The sequence below is a fragment of the Engraulis encrasicolus genome, chromosome 15, assembly GCF_034702125.1.
Source record: "Engraulis encrasicolus isolate BLACKSEA-1 chromosome 15, IST_EnEncr_1.0, whole genome shotgun sequence".
In the NCBI taxonomy this organism is placed as follows: Eukaryota; Metazoa; Chordata; class Actinopteri; order Clupeiformes; family Engraulidae; genus Engraulis; species Engraulis encrasicolus.
Genome location: NC_085871.1, coordinates 38,489,113 through 38,511,821, shown reverse-complemented (window position 1 = coordinate 38,511,821; position 22,709 = coordinate 38,489,113). Strand labels below are relative to the sequence as shown.

Sequence of the window (22,709 nt, the reverse complement as noted above, 5' to 3'; positions counted from 1 at the left end):
GTTTTGGCAGCTGATGAATGGCAGCGCATCTTCCTGATTTCCGCCTTCTGTTTAAAATGACACGGGGAGTGACATGAAGCCGCCCACCGATTTAAAACACCGCTGGTAATTAGGCTACACTCCTGCCCGTAGGCTATCTTTGAATTTACACTCCTGCCCGTATCCACATGCATATGTAGCCTACTGCGTCAGGGCGGTGGGTCCCAGACGCTGATGCTACTGATGCTGATGCACCACTCCTACTCACCTTTTCTCTGAAAGATGCTGATGTAGGCCTAGTCACCACCTTGCCCAGTGGTTTTCAAAGTGTGTGTGTCACAAAGTGTTGATTAAATGGTCTCTCTTAACACTACTATTACTGTATTATTATACGGCACTCTAGAATGGTGCGAGAGCTCCCATTCATTTTCAATGGGCGGTATTTTCAATGGGACTATTATTGTATAGGTAGGTTTGATACCTCACTACATCTCCATCCAGAAGAATTGACCAGGATTATTACAGACACGGTATACACTAACATTTAATGTGCATTTACCACTGATATTATAGAAGAAACTCACACGATTTCAAGTATTTATTTACAGTATTTATTTACACACACACACACACACATGCGCGTGCACAGATTTTGGGGGGCAGGTGCATTGTTTAAAAAAAACACACAAAAAAAACCAAATAAGCTTTGAATAATAATAATAATAATAATATAATGATAGTAATAAAAACAAAAGAAATCAACACAAAAACAACTAAAATGTGCCTCACGGTAGCCAGACTGAGCCCTCCTTGTGAATCAGGTCTGGAGTAAATGCAAGTACTTGGTAAATGTTAAAGGGACACTGTGCAGGAAATGGTCAAAAAAGGTACTGCAACTATGCTGCTCATTGAAACTGGGCTGCCTATTGCCAAATTTGGTCTTTACATGAAAGTTTACTAAGTAATAAACAAATATTTTCTAGTATGGTCCGAGTACAGTCATTTTTGCAGCTGAAAGTGGCTATGGAGAAGATCCCTTTTTCATGTATGAAAAGTGCAATTTTTCCAGTCATAATGAATACTTAGAATTTGATGGTGGTTGTGTATTCATGAAAAAGGTAACATTGGTGAAAGGGCAGCATGAATTCTGGAAATAGATTTGAATGTCGATGATAATCAGGCCAGCGTCATGGTGCCTCCCTTCATGGCGAGTGCTGGGGAACTTTGAGGTCGCTGAGAGAGAGAATTGTAAACATTAGACAGCTCTGTAGTTTTTCATTTCTACCAAATCTATAATTGTTAATTTATACCACAATTGCATGTGAATATATATGTGGAGACAGCAACATGACAGCAGGGAATCTGGCCTTTTCCGCTGGAAAATACTGGTGTAGCTGGGCCATTCATGTCAACACAGTAATTTGCAAGTCGCTCACCCATTTGCAAGTAAGGTTGTTATGACACCCGGTCGCTTTCAGCCATTAAGTGCACTTAGAGCTGTTACTCAACACACTGCTACTATTTCACACATTTTAAACGTTGCCATTTTGCAGGAAGAGGAACACCAGTTTCATTTCTCAACATTTGAAACAAAACTGTAAACAAAATTAATTGTGACCAGTTGATAATGGTTAATTATGTCCCTTTAAATCAGTGGTTCCCAACCTTTTTTGTCTTGCGTACCCCCTAAGCATCTTAGTTGTGCCGTGAGTACCCCCTAATTCATGTTCTATATCGCTTTCTCTGTCCTGATGTGACTACTCCATACATGTTATAATAATTACATTTGTCCACGTACCCCCTGTAGTGTGCTCGCGTACCCCTAGTGGTACACGTACCCCTGGTTGGGAAACACTGCTCTAAATTACTGTGATTGATGTTGAGGTTTATTTCCAGTTTAGTTTTCAAGTTGTACTCGTACATACATAGTGACATGTACATACATAGTGTAAGTAGTAAAGAAAAAAAATCTGGTTCAAAGCCTTGGATACTGTAGATGTAACATCAATGAAACATGCAACATAATTACCTTAAACTGTCTGCCAGGTTGGAGCGAAATCCTTCCCGCTGAAAAAGAGTTTGTTAACAGTTCATTAACTAGGTCACAAGTAGGGTACAAGTGCTATCGTAACAGTAATTTGCTGTGTAGTACTTACCATTCTGGGCATGGTTCCCATTTCAGAAGTCTTTGGAACACTCCCTGTGAAGGGAATACAATTATGTAAAACCAGAATTGTACTATTAGTTTGTAAAAGTGTGTATATACACACTGCAATTACCATTACCTGACTTGTCTTTATTCCGTAAAATGCACCATTCACTTGTATAGATCCATACATTGTTCAAACATGTTATAATTTTGAATGATTTACTTGTTAATAAGTGAGAGGCAGTCACTGTTGTGGAATAGTGCTCTTTGGAAAAATTAAAGACTCCTTTGCTTTCCAAATGGGTCCTACCTCTATATCCAGCGCAACCCCGTACCAATTATATTTTCCCCTAACGTTAACACCAGTTTATTATTTCTACTGTACTTTTCATATGCAATAAGCATGTCTTACCCTCCTTGTTCTTTCTTTCAAAACCCCAGCAATGGGGTATGTTTCGGCCTGGTGGTACTGGCACGCTGATAACAGAAAAGGGACAAATAAGTTACTTATTACTCCGGTAACAATATTTAATTGAGAGACCACTGGTTTAATTGAGAGACCACTGGTTCACTACTGGTTAACACATGCACACTTAAGTGATTTATTATGTATTCATTTGCGCTTACCTCGTTGTTTTCTCACCAGGCCGGCAACTCTTCTTCTTTTGCCTACATGATTTGATATAAACAAGTATTTACTCAAATTGTAGCATATGTCAACACAATTAGATTTCACAGATAACATACAACATATGAAATGTATGCGACTGTTGCCTTCTCCAGGCCTACAATGGGGTTAACACAGTAAAATACGTATATGCTAGCTTACAATTACTACATTGATACATTACTGCACTATAATAGTTAGATACCTTGTCTCTCCTCTGCTTTCTCCTGCATCTGCACCACTTCCTTCTCCTGCTCCCCTTCTTCAACTTCAACCAGCCATCCATGTCACCCCCAGCAGCAGCACTGGCATTCATGCCCTCAGTAGCACCCAGGACAGAAAACACAACATTTCAATTAAACTGTTAAAAAACTCTGTTAAGCTATTGCCATTCCACCAAGAACGAAGTGATTGCTGTGAGTTATTCAGCCAGTGGAATGTGCTGTGTGTGTGTGTGTGTGGGGGGGGGGGGGGGGGGGGGGGGGGACTTTTTTTTTGTTCCACTGCTGCACGTGTATGTTTGTGTTGTAAATAAATACTTGAATGTTTGAACATGCCTCTCGTGTGAGTTTCTTTACTTGGTAGGTACTTGCATATGAAATGTATAGTGTGTCTGTAATAGCCTAATATTCATAGTCAATTCTTCTATCCCATTTAAAGGCTTAAACATTACATTATGAATTGCCGGTATTACTTTTCAGGGTTAAAGTCCCTCTAGCAATGCTTGGGGTTAGGTGTCCTGCTCAACGGCACTTCAGCCATGGATGGAGGTGTAGGGAGAGGTTAGGGTGGGATTAAAACCTACAACCCCATAGATAGAAAGAACACATAAAATAATACAGTAATCAACACTTTGTGACCCCCCCCCCACACTTTGAAAACCACTGGTCAATGTGGTGACTAGGCCTACATCAGCATCAGCATCTTTCAGAGAAAAGGTGAATAGGAGTGGTGCATCAGCATCAGTGGAGCATCAACGTCTGGGCATGATCATAGGGTGACCATCTGTCCGGACTTCGGGTGGACAACCCCGCACCTTCTATCTAACCCACCGCCCTGTCGCAGTAGGCCTATCCGTGGCTTCAAATCGCCGGTGGGTGGCTTCATGTCACTCCCCGTGTCATTTTAAACAGAAGGCGGAAATGCATGTGTATAGGCCTAGTCAAATATACGGGCAGGAGTGTACATTCAAAGATAGCCTACGGGCAGGAGTGTAATTACCAGCGGTGTTTTAAATCCGGAGGCGGCTTATGTCACTCCCTCCCCGTGTCATTTTAAACAGAAGTTGTAGACTACATGCATGCATATCGTAAATCAACCACGTAGTTTTCAAATGCCAACGCATGCATATCGTAGATCAACCACGAGACTCAAATCTTAAATCAACCACGAAACACGGGCAATAATAAAATGTTTTGGGAAGGATTTTCGCTAACCCACCGCCCTGTCGCAGTAGGCCTACCCGTGGCTTCAAATCGCCGGTGGGCGGCTTCATGTAAATTCAAAGATAGCCTACGGGCAGGAGTGTAATTACCAGCGGTGTTTTAAATCCGGAGGCGGCTTATGTCACTCCCTCCCCGTGTCATTTTAAACAGAAGTTGTAGACTACATGCATGCATATCGTAAATCAACCACGTAGTTTTCAAATGCCAACGCATGCATAGGCCTATCGTAAATCAACCACGAGACTCAAATCTTAAATCAACCACGAAACACGGGCAATAATAAAATGTTTTGGGAAGGATTTTCGCTTTTCATTGCACCTACCTCCTCACTCCGATATTTTCATTGCACCTACCTCCTCATTCCGATAAAGGAGGCACGAAACACGGGCAATAATAAAATGTTTTGGGAAGGATTTTCGCTTTTCATTGCACCTACCTCCTCACTCCGATATTTTCATTGCACCTACCTCCTCATTCCGATAAAGGAGGCACGAGGGGCTACTTATTTATTCAATCGTTATTTTATTTTTTTTACTGGGAAGGAGTAGGCCTAAGGGCAGGAGTGTAATCAGGCTATCAGCGGTGTTTTAAATCGGGAGGCGGCCGGTTCTGTCATGGCTACAGTGCATTTGATGTAGGCTACTTTGATCAAAGGAATGTATCTGCAGTGTTCTGTCGCGGCCGGTGTGGCAGCTTTTGTTATATGCACCGGAATTCAAGCGATGTGGGACACATGTATGGCAGGAACCGATATGCACCGGAATTCTCATCAAGCGATGTGGGACAAATGTAGGCTATGGCAGGAACCGATATGCACCGGAATTCTCATCAAGCGATGTGGGACACATGTATGGCAGGAACCGAATTGTTACACAGCTATATTTGATTTACTCAAAAGCTGCCACACCGTTCCCTGGTTCTTTTCTGTCGGTCCCGGTCCCCGCCCCTGTGCAAAAATGCCAACGCAAATGCCAACGCATGCATATCGTAAATCAACCACGTAGTTTTCAATGCATATCGTAAATCAACCACGAGACTGAAACCGTAAATCAACCACGAAACACGGGCAATATCGTGAATTCACCACGTCCTTGTACATTCTGCCTAGAATTTCCCCCAGAATTTCCCACATTTTTTTCGTGAAGACTTTACGACAGACGCGAGATACGGTTGGGTGAGAACACAAACAATGACTTGTTTACTTGGAATATGTGCATAGTGTCCAAATACACTCGCCTCCAAAAGAGTTGTCGCCTACCCATCTGTTTGGAATAACAGCTAATAACCTGACTTTCAATTAATCACTTGGCTTCAGAAGTCACTCATATGAAAGCTACAACCCTCCCGAATGAAAATGTATGTACAAAAATAAATTTCATGCACCAACGAAAGATTGACCCTTTATTGAACACAGACAGGCAGATTTTCACAAGACAAAAGTTTTGTCGCCTATCGAACATAATGTGAAAATGAGCAGATAAGTCACTTCAAAACACTCCAAATACGCAGATCGGGTGTCATACTTAATCACTGAATCACTCTCACCTCTCCAGAAAATCAACTTTGGCCTTAGGTGTATGTTTAGGGTCATTGTAATCATGGAAAGCAACACAATGAAAATCAATGGAGTTCAATGAGAGATGGTGACATATTTGCTATTCGTAGAGCAATACATTTTTAACTTCATGATGTAATCAATGATAAAAGCCCTCACACACCAGCAGCATGCATGCAGCTCCACATAAGAGCTGTATCCTTCCCATGTTTGACTTTAGGCACCATGTATTTATTCCAAATTCTTCACCTTTAACACCAAAGAAGTCTCTCCCACTGTCCTGTCTCAAAAAAGCCAGCCAAGAGTATGTCAGGCCTAATTCTGACAAAAATGAAGGCTAATGGGACTCATACTCTGAAGTCAAGATCCCAAGATCAACCATTTTAGAACTGATAGCATCTAAACTATATGGTGTTGGAGATGAAGAATATGAAAAAAGAGAAATGTTGCATAACGTGAAACATGGTACAGATACAGCTCTTATGAGGAGCTGCATGCATGCTGCAGGTGTTTGAGGGCTTTTATCATTGATTACATCATGAAGTTAAACATGTATTGCTCTACGAATAGCGAATATGTCACCATCTCTCATTGAACTCCATTGATTTTCATTGTGTTGCTTTCCATGATTACAATGACCCTAAACATACACCTAAGGTCAAAGTTGATTTTCTGGAGAGGTGAGAGTGATTCAGTGATTAAGTAGGACACCCAATCTGCGTATTTGAAGTGTTTTGAAGTGACTTATCTGCTCATTTTCACATTATGTTCGATAGGCGACAAAACTTTTGTCTTGTGAAAATCTGCCTGTCTGTGTTCAATAAAGGGTCAATCTTTCGTTGGTGCATGAAATTTATTTTTGTACATACATTTTCATTCGGGAGGGTTGTAGCTTTCATATGAGTGACTTCTGAAGCCAAGTGATTAATTGAAAGTCAGGTTATTAGCTGTTATTCCAAACAGATGGATAGGCGACAACTCTTTTGGAGGCGAGTGTAGTGTTTAAATTGACAAATACTGTTGGTTAGCTTTACAACACTGTTTGTTTTTCATTTGCATATTAAAATGTTATTTAGATACATAGGTATCTGTATTATTAAGAGATATAAAACACATATTTTAAATACCTGTTGTGTTTATGTCCCCTTGACTTGTCAATCGTGATATGTTTTCTTTACATTGAAAACAAAAAAATCTGAACATACTCCTTCAAATACCATCACAAAATGTATATGCCACATCAGCTGACACCTTGCAACATAGCAATATCGTTTGGGATGATATGTGGAGTACACATATGCATCCATGCCCCCATTACATGGCCAGGAGCAATACAATTGAATGTTTGAATTGGTGTCAGTTCTCCTTTAACTGTACCACAAACTCATTGGCAAACATTTGAACCTCTCTCTCTCTCTTTCTCAGTGGGTATGGTGTTTTGGTACTGTAACAGAAAGACGCAGAGGATGCTGAAGACCAACACATCTGTAAAACGGAGTGACAGAGTGATATGGTAATGGAGTGTTTGGTATTTTAATAATTATAGTGTGCATGCATGTCAAATAGATCATATGTACTTGTACTTTCTACTTATTTTTACATATTTGTTCAGGACATTGTACATTAATTAACATACTATACATGTAAATGTGCCAGATTATAGCACAAGTGCTCATCTGGTGTCCAAAATAGGCAGGCTAGACTAAATGTGTTTGAGATTGACATTTTTATGTGTATATGCATAAACTATATTTAAAATGCTTTATTAATAAACATACATTGTGGGCTGATGCAACAATGTTGCCTGATGGGTCATGAATTGTGTCCAACTTCAAAATGCAGCTGTCCAGTAGTCTGAAAACTTGCAAGAGCAAGGGGTTTACAGGCAAATTGTTTGCAGTTTATGTCACTCGTTGCCAAGGGATGCGTACCGCTTCCGCAGGGGGGCAAGTGCTATTCAGACATACCGCTATTCAGACACCGAAATGGGTTAGGGTTAGGGTAACTGCATGCACTCTCCCTAAACTGAGAAAACCTGAGCAACGTAGCACAAACCACAGACGTAGGCTAGCAGATTTCTGTGGGAAACGTGCTGGTATTTCAGACAATAGACATCAATGCCTGAATAGTGCCATGTAACCGCTTCCTCAGTGGGGCAACTTTGATCTGGTTAGCCAAACGTCTTGTAATACAGTCAAACAAAGTGCTGAGCAAAACAGGGTTCTTTATGAACTATATGAAAGGTACATCACATTACACATAATTGAATGTAGTAAAATACCGTATATTTCACATTATATTGTCTTTTCCATGTGATGAAGGGCAATTTCAACTGATGGAATTTTGAATAACTGATTATTCAACTGATGGTTTGAATAATTCTCTTAGTCTGTTAGAGGCCCAATAAAAGCTGTATTTGTCATTTGGCCTCAGGATGCTCCCCCCAGTGTTGCCAGATTGGGCGGTTACCCACTCTATTGGGCTACTTGGGATGACCGTCTGCGGGTAAAAAACGGGAAAAAACGGCTATTTGGCGGGGGTTTTTCTGCAGTTTTGCGTCCATAGAAGTCAATGCAATTTGCTGAAATTGGGTGGAATTTGGCGCATTTTGATAACCTTTTGGGCGGGATTTGACCAGACACATCTGGCAACACTGCTCCACCCCCCCAACTGTTGATTTGAAATCAACAACTGTATGTGTACAACAACTTTATGTGACATTCAATATGACCTCAATATGACCTCACTTCCTGTAAGGGTGAGGGGTCAGATACTGCCCTTGGCCTAGGTTCTTCTACCCTTTACCTGTCCTGCTTGTAACACCTCTTTAGGGGGGCAATATGACACTCTTAATCTCTTAATCCCCCTCCCTAACCAATAAACCATGCCTCTGAATTTCAACTGGATCTGAAGTTTATAACATGAATTAGTAGTAAAACCCAATTACTATAAAACGCATCTCCGCTATCTCAAATGTCTTATGCTGGTTCTTCTCATAAGCTTTTCAGTGCTTCTTTGTCTGTCTGTGCTGTGAGGTGTGGTTAACAGGGGACACAACCACACAGGGGCTTTTCCTGTTTCAGAAACTCTGCTGAGCCAACTTCACAGTGCTGCATTAACCCATTTTAGCCTGATGACTCTTTCATGTTGTTTTACCGTTGGTGCCTGCAGACACATATACGCTGCATTCAGGCTCCTGCATTAACCCATTTTAGCCTGATGACTCTTTCATGTTGTTTTACCGTTGGTGCCTGCAGACACATATACGCTGCATTCAGGCTCTTGACATTTTCGCTTTTTTAAATGAAAATGTGGGTATGTTACAGCTGAAAGAACACGTTCTAATGCAAGATGAGGTGTCTTAGGGTTTAAAAGCAACTTATTTCATGTTTTTATGTGCATCAGAGAGGCTAATGTATTTAGGTTTTTATAGGCTGCTGAGGACAACTTTCCTAGCAAGGGCTTACAGTAGGCATTCAGCAGGCGTTTTTTGCAGGTGCTTTGGGTATCAAATGGGTTAAACATGCAGAAGACACGTTTCCATGTACACAAAGAACATACTACATCTTGCAGAATGCTAAGCACTAACTGTCAGACGGAAGTCACATATGCATTGAGGGTTTGCAAAGACACAGAGGCGTCGCGGAACGGAAGCGAGACTGAGGTCTTTCTGCTTTGATTCGGCCGATGTGTTCCACTCTGCCTTTCACAGCGTCGGCGTGTGCGGTCAGTCAAGTTCAAAATCCCCCCCACAGCCAAAGCTAGTGTGCTACTTTGCCATTCATTTGAATGGGACACCGCCGGTCAACAGCAAGAAAAATATGCTCCAGTTCTATTTTCCAAATGCAGTGCGGAGCAGAGCCCGCTTCCGCACAGCTGACGCCTCTTTAGGGAGGGGGAGAGGGGGACAATAGGAGAAGGCTAGCCTGATTATCATCGACTTTCAAATCTCTTTGAGACTTGGTCTGACCAAGAGCATAACAATTAACATTTCCCAAACAGCATTTACCAAATGGCCTCCCTTGGTTTGCTAATGATTGTTTGCCTCCCAATAAAGTGGGAGGAGTTCCCGTATTTGCGGGAACTCTGAAAGTACTTGCATTGACTCTTGACCTGACTGGTAGCAACACTGAAGCTGTTGCGTCACTAGGAGGGCACGGCCTGGCTAGGAGAAGGCCTGGGGCCTTTTGTCTCTTAATCCCCGTCCCTAAGTTTATAACATGCATTAGTAGTAAAACCCAATTACTATCAAATGCATCTCCGCTATTTCAAATGTCTTATGCTGGTTCTTCTCAGAAGATTTTCAGTGCTTCTCTGTCTGTCTCTGCTCTGTGAGGTGTGGTTAACAGGGGACAAAACCACACAGGGGCTTTTCCTGTTTCAGAAACTCTGCTGAGCCGACGTCACTGTGCTGCATTAATCCATTTTAGCCTGATGACTCTTTCATGTTGTTTTACCGTTGGTGAAATGCAGATACATATACGCTGCATTCAGGCTCTTGCATTAACCCATTTTAGCCTGATGACTCTTTCATGTTGTTTTACCGTTGGTGCCTGCAGACACATATACGCTGCATTCAGGCTCTTGACATTTTAACTTTTTTCAATAAAAATGTGGGTATGTTACAGCTGAAAGAACACGTTCTAATGCAAGATGAGGTGTCTTAGGGTTTAAAAGCAACTTATTTCATGTTTTTATGTGCATCAGAGAGGCTAATATACTTAGGTTTTTAATAGGCTGCTGAAGACAACTTTCCTAACAAGGGCTTAGGCATTCAGCTGGCGTTTTTTGCAGGTGCTTTGGGTATCAATGGGTTAAACATGCAGAAGACACGTTTCCATGTACACAAAGAACATACTACATCTTGCAGAATGCTCAGCACTAACTGTCAGACGGAAGTCACATATGCATTGAGGGTTTGCAAAGACACCAAGGCGTCGCGGAACGGAAGCGAGACTGAGGTCTTTCTGCTTAGTTTCGACCGGTGTGTTCCACTCTGCCTTTCACACCGACAGCGTCGGGGTGTGCGGCCAGTCAAGTTCAAAATCCCCCCCACAGCCAAAGCTAGTGTGCTACTTTGCCATTCATTTGAATGGGACACCGCCGGTCGGCGGCGAGAAAAATATGCTCCAGTTCTATTTTCCAAATGCAGCGCGGAGCGGAGCCGGCTTCCGCGCAGCTGACGCCTCTTTAGGGAGGGGGAGAGGGGGACAGTTAGGAGAAGGCTAGCCTGATTATCATCGACTTTCAAATCTCTTTGAGACTTGGTCTGACCAAGAGCATAACAATTAACATTTCCCAAACAGCATTTACCAAATGGCCTCCCTTGGTTTGCTAATGATTGTTTGCCTCCCAACAAAGTGGGAGGAGTTCCCGTATTTGCGGGAACTCTGAAAGTACTTGCATTGACTCTTGACCTGACTGGTAGCAACGCTGAAGCTGTTGCGTCACTAGGAGGGCACGGCCTGGCTAGGAGAAGGCCTGGGGCCTTTTGTCTCTTAATCCCCGTCCCTAAGTTTATAACATGAATTAGTAGTAAAACCCAATTACTATCAAATGCATCTCCGCTATCTCAAATGTCTTTTGCTGGTTCTTCTCATAAGCTTTTCAGTGCTTCTCTGTCTGTCTGTGCTGTGAGGTGTGGTTAACAGGGGACAAAACCACACAGGGGCTTTTCCTGTTTCAGAAACTGCTGAGCCGACCTCACTGTGCTGCATTAACCCATTTTAACCTGATGACTCGTTTATGTTCAAAAAATGAGAATAAATTCTCTGACTAAGGCACTCCAAATTAAAATGTCTTTATTAAAATGACAGGTCCTACATGGACATATTAAAAACAAGGCCCACGCGTAGCGGCATGAGTGCCTTCTTCAGCCCTGAAGTCGCTCGAGTTCTATTTTCCAAATGCGGAGCGGAGCCGGCTTCCGCGCTGCTGACGCCCGACTACCGGCGGTGTGGAAGGGCAGAATGTTTCCATGTATTTTCGCCAACGCCGGTAAAAATAATTTCTGTCCCGCGACGCTTCACCGCCTTGATGTGTAAGCGGCCTTACCTACATCCACAGCATGCGTGTTTCCCAGTTTTGCTTCCCATATAAATAGCCCAAAAGCAAAGACTTGTCTGTGCCATGAAGCTCGACTGACCCCAGCCAAGTTCAGTTAACCTTTGTGGCTTTGACCACACTGTCATAATTATTAGCCTACTAAAGATGTGGTTGTTCAGAAGTATCTGCCTCCCCGCACGCACACACAAACACACGTACACACAGATATGGTTTGAGTCAATTTTTCCTTTTTGTGAAATTATAAATTGGCATCTGTGAACATACCCATGAGTACAGGCCCATGAGTAATCAGTGGGCATGTTTACATGACGTTTTTAATTCCGAATTAAGGTCCCCTGCATGGACGGCGCTCCCTTCACCCTAGGCGTGTGGTGGACATGTCCAGACCCCTGTGTCCCAGAGGCATAGCGGTCACATCAAGGCGGTAGAACCGGACAAAGGTGCAGGGGCTGGCCCAGCCAGCCACCCTACACACCTCAGAGAAATGGCAGCTCTACAGAGGGCCCGGGATGTAAAAAACGTGCGCATCGAGTGCGCCCTGAACTGAGCAGGTGGTTGAAGCTGAATTTCACCAAAAGAAACATGCTTGTCAACATGTACTGTGACTACTGAAGCAGATCATCAAACTCTATAGGATTTAATTCCAATCTCACACATCTAGTTTAGCCAGGTGCAGATTGAAAATGTAAAGTGTTTTAATCTAAGGCAAAGATGAAATGCACACCGATGACCTCCCTTTTAATCCCTTTCAATTCGGAGACGTTTCGAGCCAACATGGCCCCTTCTCAGACACTCTGTAGGAATTTAACATAGGGGTGTACTCACTTTTGCACCGGCATAATTTCTGAAAAATGCACACAAATGTCATTTAAGTTATACAATTGACCTTACTTTTCTGTCGTAAACTCAAAAGATGTTGTATTGCACTTACTCTATGAGCATTTTGGGAATAACTTGTGTGTTTATTAAAATATCAAAGGATGTAGAGACCGCTCTAGTAGAGTGTGCCCTAATCTGAGTTAGACTCATACTTGTGCTAGAGCAATGGCTTGAACCAACCATTTGTAGAGCCTCTGTTTCAAGAGCGCAAGTGACATCCAGTGGCAGTGGCATCGAGGTGCAGTGTAGGATGGTGGTCAGATTAGGTATTGCAACTGTGCTGCTCATTTAAACTGTGCTGTCTACTGTGTTTTCATGAATACATCAAGATATCCAAATCTAACCAGATCAATTGGATGCAGTTGGCCCCTGTACACAAGTATAAACAACTTCAAAGCTCTCAGAGCTTCTGTTAATTTTCTGCATGACTTTTTACATCTTTACTCCCATATGGAGATGTCACATTTTTGGTGTTTTTTTTGTTTGGATGTGCGTATGAAAATGTGTGATTTTTTTTAGGCTTAGCATTAAAATCATTTTGGCCAATTTCAATTTCATGTATGGGACACCTTAGAGATGAGGGAAAACATTATTGGGTTTTGTTCTACCTCCAGTAGGGCTACTTATCATTGTTATTACAGTTTTTTTCAATTGCTAACAAGCGCTTACCCATACTTTGGATACTTTTTCTAAACTCTTAACACAGACTACCACCTACCAAACACAATTGGCCAAATGGTTAATTTTCTTCTCAAAAGCACATACTGTTAAATATACACTAAGTAGGCATCTCAACATAGAACACACCTTTTTCTGTTCACACTAACTTTACCAAAACACTAAATATGGCTCAAAATGAAATACGTCTGTCAAATAATAACACCTCTTTTCATTTCACAAGGTACATGGAGTCAATCAAAGCACACAAGATTTCAAAACACTGGCTATTGTAAACATTACAGAAGCTGCATAGACTTGTGTTTCAGTTTTACATGCATTCAAAAAATGCAATTCACTGTTTGCACTCCTGTAAATTTCCCTTTTAGGCAACATGACTGTGACCTAATGTGTTGACATTAAAGATTATTCCAGTAGGACGCATTTTCTTTAGTGTTGACTACATGAGGTGCAGTAGATTATAGTATGATATAAAAAAGTTTTGTAAAATTACTTACAGTGAACAAAATATCATGAAACATATACACATAAAAACACAAACAAGGCGATTGCCTAGGGCGCCAAATGTCTTAGGAGGATCAAGCCCGAAAGTCCCTAAGAATTTAGAATGTCACGCAAAATGCTATCTATGGCGTTCATAGCCACTCAGTACCTAAATGTAGGTTCTACAGTAGATTGGTACTCGATCAGATTGAAGACACTATGTTTACAGATGGCAATTTGTAAATCCACAAAACTAAAGGGGGTGCTTGCAATAGGCAAATGGACTAGAACCGGCCCTGAAATGACTGAATCTGTATACAGTTTTTTTCAATTGCTAACAAGCACTTACCCATACTATGGATACTTTTTCTAAACTCTTAACACAGACTACCACCTACCAAACACAATTGGCTAAACAGTTAATTTTCTTCTCAAAAGCACACACTGTTAAATATACACAAAGTACTCATTTCGAAATAGATCACATCGTTTTCTGTACACACTCACTTTACCAAAACACTAGAAACATGGCTCAAAATGAAATACGTCTGTCAAACAATAACACTTGTTTTCATTTCACAAGGAACATTGAGTCAATCAAATTACACAAGACTTCAAAACACTGGCTATTGCCAACATTACAGAAGCTGCATAGACTTTTACATTTCAATTTTACATGTAGCCTATTGCATGGATTCAAATCATGCAATTCACTGTTTTCACAAAATTTCCAAAGGCAACAGGACTCGAACCTCATGTGTTGTTGACATTCAAGATGATTCCGGTACGAAGCATTTTTTATTGTTGACTACAGGTGGTAAAGTAGAAATACTTTTTATAATATGATAAAACATACAACGTTTTAGTAGTAGAGTAGAGAAAGTGAAAGTGAAAGCCCATTGGGAAACTCCAACTCCCATTGTCATTGTGACACAGCACTCCACAGCACACAAGTGAACACTGCACACAACGAAATTGCATTTTATGCCTCACCCGTGCAAGGGGGCAGCCCTCAGTGGCGCCCCATGGGGAGCAGTGCGGTGGGACGGTACCATGCTCAGGGTACCTCAGTTATGGAGGAGGATGGGGGAGAGCACTGGTTGATTACTCCCCCCACCAACCTGGCGGGTCGGGAGTCGAACCGGCAACCTCTGGGATGCAAGTCTGACGCCCTAACCGCTCACCCATGACTACTAGAGTAGAGTAACTTTATTAATCCCAAGGGGGAACATCAGGTATCCAGTATAGTAGCTCACATAAATACACAAATAAACAAATGCCCACATGGACATTTCAAGACACAAATAACACAGGAATAGTCAGGGAGGGGAAAAAAGTAAAGATAAAGAATGTGAAAATGTAATATGTAAAAAGTGTAAAAATTTTGCAAAATATCATGAAACAAATACATATAAAAGCACAAACAAGACGATTGCCTAGGGCAGTGTTTCTCAACCTTTTTTTAGGCGAGGCACCCTTTCAATTCATGAAAAATTTCAAGGCACCCCAAACCAACAAGCCGTAACATGGCATCGTATCCGATACCACAAAAGCTTAGAAAAGTAACCCATTTAGAGACATCACACGACCTACATTCGAAGTTGCAGCTGACTGGGGTGACCTTTATTATGTGTAAATGGCAGATGAAAGATGACCACTGACTGAAGTCACTGAAGTCCACTGACTAGCATTAACTTACCAATTTAGACAAATATGTATTATATTACATAATTTATTAATCAGCCACGTTTCCGCGGCACCCCTGAGGAGAGCCCGCGGCACCCCAGGGTGCCCCGGCACCCCTGTTGAGAAACACTGGCCTAGGGCGCCAAATATCTTGGGAGGATACAGTAAAGCCTAAAAGTCCACACAGAATTAGAATGTCACACAACATACATAAAACATTACAGTAAACCTTACACTGACAATGATGTCAATGGTATTCATGGCCACTCAGTATATGTAGGTACCACAGATCTTAGATCAAATTGAAGACACTCTGCTTACAGATGCAAATTTTGAAATTCACAAAAGGAATGGGGGTGCTTCCCAAAATTCTGTGATTGTGAGACAACTTTTTACTGTAAAAACAGAACCAAACAACTAAAATGGGAGGGGTTTCTTCGACTTTTATCAATAATCTGTTTACTGTACTCTTGCTAATGTCATGCAAAGGCATTTTTACTGAAATAAGGATTTGGATGTTGTATTTCCAGTTTTGACACACTGTGTGAAAGCATTTGAAAATAAGCCATAAAAGATACGTACATTGTTTTATTGCTGTGGTTATCCTGTGTGTAAAGGAAATGTTAGCGTTTTAGAAATGCCTTCATTGACTGCTAATTGTGTGAAAAAGGCATGTAATGTGTCAACTGCATGGCCATGGAAAGCCCTTGGTGTGTTAACTGTGTTAAAAGTTTTGCAAATGTCACTGAGGATTGGACAAACGCTTGTTAGCAATTGAAAAAAACTGTAGTAACTTTTCATGTATTTCCAAATCAGGATTTCCTGGACAGCATTGAGTTCAAACGTTTATTTATTTACCGTAATTTATACCAATTTCTGCAGATGTTTTGACATAGTGATATGTCCAATCTCTAAACGTGATACATTAATTTTACATGAATGTGAACTACATGAAGATTTTGTTGCGCTTATAGACATTTTTTCACATAAACAGACAGAGCCTTCCAACTGTTACAAAAGCATTTTCAGTCTGTGATATGAGACACTTACATTTCCACTTTTTACTGGAAAAACTGTTGTCAAAAACTGTCACCAGAACTGAGCAACTGAAATTGGAGGGTATTTTCTACTTTTATCAATAAATATGTTTACTGTACTCCTCCTGATGTCATGTAAAGGCCTTTTTACTGAAATAAGGTTTTGGATGTTGTGTTTCCATTTTTGGCACACTGTGTGTAAGCATTTGAAAATAAGCCATAAAAGATACATAGTTTTGTTGCTTTGGTTATCCTGTGTGTAAAGGAAATGTTAGCATTTTAGAAATGCATTCATTGACTGCTAATTGTGTGAAAAAGGCATGTAATGTCTCAACTGTATGACCATGGAAAACCCTTGGTGTGTTAAATGTATGAGGAGTTTCGCAAATGTCGCCAAGGATTGGACAAAAGCTTGTTAGCAATTGAAAAAAACTGTAAATGGATAATATTTCAATGAATCTTAAAATGATCTAACGTAATATAATTTGACAAACATTAAATGAATTTATTTGGAATCATCTGAAAGAAACCATTTAAACGGCCCAAATTATTGAAGCAAAACTGGCCCAGACTGGGCTGGACAAAACAGTTAATGAATATAAGGCTACTGGTAATTTTGACCTGTGTAGGTGAGACAGCAGTGTGTTGCCGTTTGGCTTGTGGGAAAACGCTCATTTGAGAAAACGGCCTGTCAAGATTCAAAGGACAATTCTATGCATTATTACTGTCAACATTTGCTGGAAAACATGAGGAATAGTTAACAAATTAGTTGTGACAGTGTAGAATAAAAACAAAACAGGTAAATAAACTGTTGAATAGCATGGCAGGCATAGGGCCAGCAACTGCTGGTGATTGATGCAAGCCACTACAGGTGAATAAGGTGACCTTTTTTATTTCAGGATGTCACCATGAAACTCAACCAGCTGATTACTCAGATTAATATGAGAAAAAAACGTATTGAAAGTTTTCTGTATGGTATGGTATGGCATGGTATCACCATTTATCACCCAGTGAGCAGACGGAACGTCTTCTGATTGGCTGAGCAGGTGTCCTTTATTCCCCGGTAGCAGGACACCTATGATGTCATGCGGGCGTGCGGGCGTCCAAGTTGCTTCTTTTCTAACTTTCTGACGAAGTGCCGTTACTAGTTCTATCGCATCTGGTTGTCTAGTCAAGACCGTGTTGAGTTGATGTTGATGTTGAAGTTGATCTAAGGCTTCGTGAGAAAGTAGATTCACCACTGCGCTTGGTACGTTGCTATGGGCACCACTTCCTAATCTAGTGAGACGCGCCTCTATCGGAGGCATGTAAGGACGCGCGCAGAATGTTGGGGTGACAGACTTGACAACCAAATGCGATAGAATTGACGACCGGGTTTTTGACTTGACAACCAGATGCGATAGAATTAGTAACGGGGTCTTGACTAGACAACCAGATGCGATAGAACTAACGACGCGGATAGAACCAGTAACGGCACTTCGTCAGAAAGTTAGAAAAGAAGCAACTTGGACGCCCGCACGCATGCATGACATCATAGGTGTCCTGCTACCGGGGAATAAAGGACACCTGCTCAGCCAATCAGAAGATGTTCCGTCTGCTCACTGGGTGATAAACTCAAAGTAACCAAAACAAACGCAGATAGTGAAAGTGAAGCGATGCAGAAAGGCATGTGATCTCTTTACTTCACATGGTGAACACGACTCAGCTTGCCAAGAAGACAAACAAACACACACATGCACACAGCAGCCTAAATATTCATATAACAAGATACCACGTCATGAAAGTGAAAAGTGAAAGCCCATTGGGAAACTCCCAACTCCCATTGTCATTGTGACACAGCACTCCACAGCACACAAGTGAACACTGCACACTGCACACAACGAAATTGCATTTATGCCTCACCCGTGCAAGGGGGCAGCCCTCAGTGGCGCCCCATGGGGAGCAGTGCGGTGGGACGGTACCATGCTCAGGGTACCTCAGTCATGGAGGAGGATGGGGGAGAGCACTGGTTGATTACTCCCCCCACCAACCTGGCGGGTCGGGAGTCGAACCGGCAACCTCTGGGATGCAAGTCTGACGCCCTAACCGCTCACCCATGACTGCCCACGTCATCAGCATGTTGGAGGTGTTGCTCTTATCGGATCTGTTTGGTACTTCTGCCAAGGTGGTATGTTTGCAGTCGCATTGGTTTGTTTGTCTGTCCGTCTGTTGGTTTGTCTGTCTGTCAGCAAGATAACTCAAAAAGTTATGCATCGATTTTGATGAAATTTTGTGGAGTTGTTTTAAATTTTGGTGGTGATCCGGATCCAGGAATAATTTTTTTTGCAACATGATCTCCAAACATTCCGTGCTCCTGGACACGGATGCTAAGGGCACAAAATCCGTGTCCAGGAGCACGGATTTTGACAAAATTCCGTGCTCCTGGACACGGAATTGTTTTCTGTGTTCCTGGACACGGAATTGTTTTCAGTGATGGACACAGAGAAGTGCTCTCTCTATAGGCTACTCCCACAGCTCTATGTTTCCACAGTCTTGTGTTTTCTCAGGATTTTTCTAATTTCAAATACTTTTTTCTCAAAAAAAAAAACATTTCCCACTGACAGGTTAGGGTTAGGGATTGTTTTGGTCTGGGCACAGCTAGTTTTCTTTCATTCATTAGCCTATATGAATTTGATAGCCTAGCAACCAACTGGAAAAGGTATTTCTCAAAAATATGTCTTTAATGACAGGTTAAGGTTAGGGAATGTTTTGGTCAGGGCACAACTGAAATTGCTATAGCATTATTTTGTTTAGGATTAGCATTTGGTATGTATTTTCTAATGATAGAGTTACACAGTGCTGTGGTAATAGCCCTTCCTTGTGCTCATCACGGAAAACAATTCTGTGTCCAGGAGCATGGAATTTTGACAAAATCCGTGCTCCTGGACACGGATTTCATGTACTTATCATCCGTGTCCAGGAGCACAGAATTTTTGGACATCAGGCTGTTTTTTAAGATTCTTCACCATTGCGGGATAAGGCGAATTTTGACATTTCTAACTCAACAAAGACAAGGCAGAAATACTTGGAAAAAAAACAGTCAAATGTTCTATCAAACAGCGTCCCTCCACTCTCTGAGTGCATTTCTAGTTATATGTTTTCTGAATCTGGATATCAGCATGGACTAATCTATGAAAGTAAAAGAACAGGATGAAGGTCTCTCCTCTCCTCTGGTTAAAATGCACAAATGCATTGAGTTGCCACCATGTGATTGGCTGCAGTGGCGTAACGACACAGCAATAGGCCCGTAAGCAACATTATCTGTGTGGGCCCCATATAAAGTACAACACGTGATAAAGGTCACATAAAGGAACATAAAATTATGCACTTCTTAGTAGTATTGATCACACATCACACACAGAAAAATGGTGACAGCGCACCTTGAACGGAAATTTGATGACAGCGCATCACCACATAAACAAAAACATGCTGACGGCACACCATGCGTGTCCATGAAAATCCATTTGGTATACCGCTACTCATCCAAGAAAACACCTAAGATTAGGTGACGGCAGAAATCATAAAACCCAGAAAAAAATCAGACGAGCCAAACCTCAGTGTATTTGAGTGCATTTAAAACGTTCACTTTACACCTGCAAAGTGACCACACAGACGCGCGACAGACCAATCCAGGAACCCACTAAAACTATAGTCCTCCTATGTTGCCAAAATGAAACTCAAGAGACTAATTGTTAGTCTTTCAGATAGATATGCAGTCATTGCTAGGCACAGTACTAATCATTCAAATACATTGACACTAGCTGCAAGCTTGTGTCTGAAATGTATGTGAAACATTCACGCAAATGCATAACTAACCGATACCTTTTCAAGCACCACCCCTTCCTTCAACGAATGTGCAGTAGCCTACTCCTCTGTCGTTTTGGCATATCTGCATTGAAATGCCATATATGGAGATTTTCCAAAGTCTTCATGAAGACATGTAAAAGCAGAACATGACGAGCACAGGTACAGATTTAAAGCGCACGAAATTTGAAAAAGGAATGTTACAACATCCGAGTCCGTCTACATAGCGCAATAACATTTAGCCAAACACACTTCAAAACGGGCTTGTGACAACTTCAGGCTTGTGACAACAATCGCACCAGGCAAAATAAACCCAACTCATTATGCCACGGCCGGCAAAATTAATAACCAAATGTCCCTACCTTACCATAAAACGCTGTCTTGATCTCAGGGCTTCTCGCAATTATTCCACTTGACTTAAATCCACAGTTCAACACACGCACCGCGGCTAGCAAGCTGGATATGTGGCGTGCTAACATTGTTTTGCTTGTCCTTTCCCCTTTTCACGTCTGCATCAAGGCTGTCGGGGAAATGTCCCATATCAGTTGGGTGCTCCCTCGTCGGTGTTGAGCCGGCCAGGTTGTCATCTTCTGTAAACGAGCTGTCACTGTCAGAGTCAGACCCCCTGCTTCTAGCACAACAAGGGGGCTAGATACTTTCACAGCCCCCCTCTGTCCATAGTTCTCTTCTTGGTCGCAATCTTCACTGTAGCTAGCAGGAACAACGTCCACCTTTCCCTCTGCGGCTCTTTGAAAGGAGTTTATTTTCGGAAGTTTTTTCAGTTCTTCCAGCAGCTCCTCTTTCCATTTTCTTTTTTGAAATCCGCTCCGGTGCTTCTTTTTGTTATCCATCGTCGCCAACACATTGTTAAAGTTTAGATAATATGATCAGATTTCTTCTATGTCTAACGTGATGTGACGTCTTGCACGTTGCACCAAAGTTCTTCCTGTATGCACGCACGTTACGTAGGCTACGTAACATGTTCAATCAGTTCATCATAACCCATAACCCATAATTCCAAGTCGTAATGTAAAAAAATAAAAGACTCAAATACACCGTATTGTTAAGATATTTATTGCAGTTTGAAACATATTATATGACTGTATTTTTAAAGAACCGTCTAATGAACTAAACACAGTTATTAGCACAGTATTAATAGTAGCATGGCTTTGCCATTGGTGTCGTGTTTAAACGGCACACCATCATGTTGGACGGTGGCATCTGTTGTGATATAAATACGGTCCGGTCAACATCTGTTAATTAGAAGAGTTACAGGGGAATTTTCTGCGTGTGCAGAGACATTCTAGTCCCCAGTACCAATGGGGGCCCACTGGGGGCCCACTAGGCGTCCGCAAAGGGGCCCCTGAGAACTCGTGGGCCCGTAAGCAACTGCAGTCCCTGCTTACCGATAGTTACGCCACTGATTGGCTGATCAGAAATTTGCCTCAATGAGCAGATGTAACAGGTGTTCCTAATGTAGTGGCCGGTGAGTGTACATATTTTGTCAAAACTGACTTGATTACCTTGAGGCTGGAAATGGCAGCCCTTTGTCTAGTTATTAAATGTTTTACTGCCTTGTTGTGACTAAATATCTTTTTCTTATCAGGAGGTCTACAGATGTATATCACCCGTAAGTCGCCACTATTATATGACGGCATGTTTGTTTGGTCAGTGACTTCTATCATTTCACCAGGATCAATGTTCATCTGGTTATTGCTCTTTGCCTTTGCAGATATGTCTTGCTCCTTGTCCTTACTTGCCTCTAGAGCAGTGGTTCTCCACACTTTTGAACAAATGCCCCCTTGACCTCATCATGAACCTGCCAATGTCCTCCTTGGTATTAAAAATATAATAGGCTAATGCCCCTAATGGCAACTGAGCACCCCTCCTGTCAGCTTTAACCTTCTCAATGCCCCCCTAGGCCTCCCTAACACCCTTTGGGGGGTATTCTAAGGCCCGTTTTGAAAAACAACACCCATACACAGGGGTGAAAGCAGTTTTCGTCATCATTTTCACTACAGATCTGTATCGTTGCATGACTATTTCGGGTCCCTTCATAGGAGGACACTTCAAGTCAAGTCAAGTTGGTTTATTGTCAATTTCTGTACATGCACTGCTCATACAAATAATTGAAACTACATTTCTTGCTTTCCCATGCAGACATAGGCATATACTTTAGGACACAGTCAATACACATACATTACACCTGGAGTACCTATACAATACCTTACAGACATATAAA

At 41.8% G+C, this 22,709-nt stretch overlaps 1 long non-coding RNA gene across 1 annotated transcript; it reads right to left on the bottom strand.

Annotated features, from left to right (window-relative positions):
- Positions 1-1,924: 1,924 nt before the first annotated feature.
- On the bottom strand, positions 1,925-2,796 carry LOC134464637 (uncharacterized). Its single transcript, XR_010037982.1, has 3 exons — positions 2,756-2,796; positions 2,541-2,605; positions 1,925-2,179 (listed from the first exon to the last, which is right to left on the bottom strand). It is a non-coding gene; the product is annotated as an uncharacterized LOC134464637 (long non-coding RNA).
- Positions 2,797-22,709: the final 19,913 nt, after the last annotated feature.